At 47.4% G+C, this 5,208-nt stretch overlaps 1 pseudogene; it reads left to right on the top strand.

The window, feature by feature from the left end:
* Positions 1-4,404: 4,404 nt before the first annotated feature.
* Positions 4,405-4,521, top strand: LOC136646612 (5S ribosomal RNA; annotated as a pseudogene).
* The last annotated feature ends 687 nt before the right edge of the window (positions 4,522-5,208 follow it).

Raw genomic sequence — 5,208 nt, forward strand, 5'->3', positions numbered from 1 at the left:
AACATTCATAAAAAGCCCTTCCCTTGAGGAATATACATCAGACAAATTGGCATGTAAGTGCTCGCCGGAACAGGCTCACGTGGTTGGTTAGAGTTACCATGACTTAACAGTGCAACTCGGCCATCCACAGATTCCATAAAAGCTGTCTGCAGCTGGGAGTGGGGGTTCTGCTTTCCCAGACACTTGACAGAGTTTTCCCTTCATTCAAAGACAGAAACAGATCTTTTTGTCTTCAGCCCCTTCGCTGCTGAAGAATTCCTCCCTTCCCCCAACCAAATGTCTGCCTCCTCCCCCCCTTGTGATTCACCAAGGAGCCCCAAGTCTTCCCTGTTTGCTGTCCATCCCCTTCCCTTCCCATACTTGCAAGACACATATCACTTATGCTGCACTTACCCCCAGCATCTGATGCAAGTAGAAGTACTGGGGCTCCCGATCATATCGCCGGAAGGTTTTCCAAAACAGCCCCACATTGAGGGAGAGCCAGAGCAGCTGAAAGAAGCAAAGGGGAAAAGGGGGGGGGGAGATTTAAAGAAAAAAAATGAATCCACAGTTAAGTGGAAAAGGCAAGTATAGACCCAGAACTTCCCAATACTGATTTCCATCAGATAGAGCACATAGGCAACAGACTCTTCCAAATCTCGAAAGAAAGAAAGAAAGAAAGAAAGAAAGAAAGAAAGAAAGAAAGAAAGAAAGAAAGAAAGAAAGAAAGAAAGAAAGAAAGAAAGAAAGAAAGAAAGAAAGAAAGAATTTTACATATTAGTCTATCACACAGGTAGAATTTTGAAAGAGAGGAGAGTTTAAGAACAGGCCTTTTGAAGGCCCAAGGTTGCTGATCAACAGTGGTGTAGCTAGAGGGGGTGCAAAGAACTAAGTTTTGTAGATGCCTTAAAGCTCCAGGCAAGCAGCCATTCCCACTCTCCTTTAGAGCCAGGCATAGGCCTCTGTTTTGCTCCCACTGCCCAGTATGACTCCAAAGGGAAGGGGCCGCTCACACGGCATGATCAGGCACCTGCAAAACTTAGTGCTTTGCACCCCCTCCAGCTATGCCAGTGCAGATCAGGAATGTTGCAGCATTGCTTCTCAATACTTAGATGGTGACCAGAGTATTCCCAATCAGTTTTGACCATCCCCAACCCTAGAGAAAGCTGCGCTGGCCTCAGTCGTGAACATCTGTCGCACGTCATTTGAACTACTGCAACACACCCTACATAGAACCATCCAGAAACTTCAGCTGGCACAAAGTGCTGTGCTAAATTTCTGACAAGGGCCTCCACTTTACAGAACTTCTTATGTTCCGTTATAAAAGATGGAGAAATACAAAGTTCCTTATACCGAGTAAGACCATTGGTCCATCCAGCTATGTACTGGCTATACCAGTGTTTCTCAACCAGTGGTACTTGTACCACCAGTAGTACTTGAGGTGGTGTCTTGGTGGTACTCATGGGACCCCCAGACCCCCTTCACTTGGCAGCCAGATCAGCAATGCAACGCAACAAGCAGCAGTGGGAGGCCCTTTTCACACACTTGAAAAAGCCCTCCCGTCTGCCCTGAGCTTCTTACTGGTGTTTGTCCTGTTGCGACTGGCCTCCCAATCCAGAACTAACTGGCTATGGCATCATTGTCAGTTACTTCCAGTGGTACTTCTGAAAGGTGGACCCCCTTTGTGAAGTGGTACAACAGGGACAAATGTTGAGAAACGCTGGTCTACACAGATTGGCAGTAGCTATCCAGGGTTTCAAACCAGGGCCTTTCACAGCCCTGACCAGCATCTGGGGGCCCAATCCTATCCAACTTTCCAGCACTGATGCAGCTATGCCGGCAGGCCATGAGCTACATCCTATGGTGGGGGGGGGGCAGTCACGGAGGCCTCCTCAAGAGAAGAGAATACTTGTTCCCTTGCCTCAGGGCTACACTGTGGCTGCACTGGTGCTGGAAAGCTGGATAGGATTGGGCCCTGAATCTGGAACCTTTCAAGTGCAAGGTGAATGCTCTATCTGCTCCATTCCCCTTTATAATGGTAATCTTCTTGTTGGCAACCTTCAGTCTCCAAAGACTATGGTATCGCGCTCTGAAAGGTGGTTCTGGAACAGCATCTAGTGTGGCTGAAAAGGCCAATTCGGGAGTGACAATATCTTTCACACCGGGAGCAAGTGCAGTCTGTCCCTGGTCTGTCTCCCTGGCTGTGGGCCTTCCTTCTTTGCCTCTTTGCTTCAGTCTGTTGGCCAAGTGTCTCTTCAAACTGGGAAAGGTCATGCTGCACAGCCTGCCTCCAAGCGGGACGCTCAGAGGCCAGGGTTTCCCACTTGTTGAGGTCCACTCCTAAGGCCTTCAGATCCCTCTTGCAGATGTCCTTGTATCGCAGCTGTGGTCTACCTGTAGGGCGCTTTCCTTGCACGAGTTCTACATAGAGGAGAACTCTATGGTAATGGAGTAATGGTAATGGTAATGGTAATAAACTATCATTTATTTTGATGTTTCTATTCTACCCTATATGCTGTTTTGGAGACTTGTTGGTAGAAAATCAGGGAAGCACTCAAAATGTCATTGCCAGTCTAGAATCAGAAGTGGTCCTTTTCTTTCTCCTGTTTCAGTCTCTTCCTAGGTTGGGTTCACACCTGTAACAGTATGAGGTGGGAGAGTTCTCAGGAGGTAGAACAGAACGCTTCAGACTATAGGTAGGTAATGATACTTTGAATATCATCCCCCCCCCCATTTTACAAGGGAAACAGTCAAAAACAGCACCCCTGCCTGCAATCTGATGCAGCATATTCCTTGCTACCACCTACAGTATCTATCACTTCATCCTGCTGCCTGTATAGCTCAAATCAGAGCTGTCTGCAAACCTGTGTTATCTAAATTGAAAGCTCTATGGTGTACTAGGAGCACAACAAACAGTTTAGAAGCAAAAACATCCTCTATGGAGCACATGAGCCACCAGACACTCTCAGAAGCCATTTTCTCAGGCCACGTCTTGATCATTTCACTGCAAGAAATTATTTTTGCTATGCGCAGAATCAGCACCTCTATTTTTAAGACAAGTGTCCAAGATCACACCCTATATCCACTGATCCAGACTCACTACCAGGGCTGCAACGTTTGATGAATTAAACTGGCTAGCTCAGGGGTGTCAAACCTGTGTCATGTAGTGGGCCGAACAGCATTCGTGGTGCCTGCTGAGGAAGTGAGACCTTTAAACAAGAAGTGATGTCATTAAGCAGATGGTGGCCAGAAATAACATCTTGCTCTGGTATAGAAACTCATTAGCTGCAAATGACAGAAGAGAAAATGTGCAAATCTTGTTCATAACTTCAAGATATGAGAGAGCCCAATTATCACACTGGAAGAGCCCAATTATCACGAGGGTCAGATAAATTGCTTTGGGGGGGGCACATCTGGCCAGGGGCCTTCTGTTTGACACCCCAGAGTTAGATAAATTGATTGCAATCATTTTGATCAGGACCATCCCAAGATCTCCAAGCACCTGAGGTGGAATTCCAAATGCTGTCCACCCTTATCCGGTGATGTGCCAGGCTCTGTTTCCTCTTACACTCTAACCCACTACTCTACAGCCTCCCACACTTCCTCTTCTGCTCTATCCCTTCTTCCTTTTGCAGTCCAGGAAGGAAGAGGAGAAAGGTCAGCATGGGCAAGCAGGCAGGTGGGCACCTCCTCCCAATCTGTTACCCAAGGTGAGCACTTCAGTCAGTTTCATGGATGGGCCAGCCCTGATTCTGAGCAACTAAAGAAGTGCCCACAATTAAGCAGGCAGCAGGTTTCTTAATGCATTGTTGTTAAATCATTATAGGAACTGCACATGGCAACAGCCTTCTTAAAAGGGGTATTCCCTTTTCTCTCCTACACCTGAGAGAATACCTCTTCTCTCTTCAGGGAGTGGCCCATTGTTCAATGATATGGCACTTGCGCTGCATGAAGAAGGTCCCTGTTGCAGTCCCTGGAATCTCCTGGACAAGTAGCACTGAGAAAAGCTGCTCTGTCAGTGTAGAGAATGCTTAGTAAGATGGACTGATGGTCTGACTCAGTAAATGTATTGAGTATTGTTTTACACAAATTTACAATGGTTGCTTAATTAGTTGACTAAAATGCATATAAATAATTGATCAGGATTTCTTTCTTCAAGTGATAGCTCCAAGAAGGTACTACGGTATTTGCATCCTGGACAATTGGGTCCTGGTCAAATACGGCATGATCATTGGTGTCCCTGGACATTTGCATCTTTTCTTGGGGGGAGGTCATTTGCATCCCGCCATCACTGAGCAACTGACAAACAATAACTGGACAACATCTATCCTGAGCCTCTTATCCCAGCCCTAAGCCTACCTTTGCATTTTAAAAGCAAAAAGTGCATGTAATATAAATATACATATACTAGGACACAAGTATCTGGGATACAACTGTTACCCTGTACGTGCCTGATTTCGTCTGATCTTGGAAGCTAAGCAGGGTCAGGCCTGGTTAGTACTTGGATGGGAGACTGCCTGGGAATACCGGGTGCTGTAGGCTTATACCATAGTCTTTCGAGACTGAAAGTTGCCAACCACCAAAGAGAACGGATCTACATTCCAATACTAGGATGCATTTGACCGTTATACGGGACACAATCATTGGTCCTGTCGCTAGAGTACTCTGCTTCAGTTCAGTCATGGCCAGCCCATTCCTGTGCTGCCTAGCACTGGTGCTCCAGCACCACCACTGGTGCTGGGCATTATAAAAGGCATTGTAAGACACTCTGCACTAGGGGTGAGCCTGCTGCCCAAGTAGAGAAGCCAGCACCAGTAAGAACTGGGCCTCAGTGCCAGGTGGATGGGTCGCTGAAACAGCGGGCGATAAGTTTTCCCACTACTTGGTGGGGAGGCCTTTCAGGGTGGGGGGAAGGGCTAAAACAAAGTAGGGGAGGGCGGTTTGGAGGGAGGATCAGGCCCTCCAGGTGGTGGGGGCAACGGCAGAGACTACTACCAGATCCTATGCCCCCTACCAAGCTGAGCCACCTAACATGGGTCTCCGCAGTTCCGTGCCAGCTCAGGAGCCAGGGCCAGCCATGATCAACATGTGGTAACTGAGGTTCCTTTACCCTGAGAAGACCTTCAGCGCCCACCCCTGTACCACTGCCAGGGAGGGATAGGATTGGGCCCTAAGTCACATCAGATTTCACCAATTTTTATGACTTCAGTAAGAAAAGAATAAAAAAAA

Source organism: Tiliqua scincoides, chromosome 3 (genome assembly GCF_035046505.1).
Source record: "Tiliqua scincoides isolate rTilSci1 chromosome 3, rTilSci1.hap2, whole genome shotgun sequence".
Classification (NCBI taxonomy): Eukaryota; Metazoa; Chordata; class Lepidosauria; order Squamata; family Scincidae; genus Tiliqua; species Tiliqua scincoides.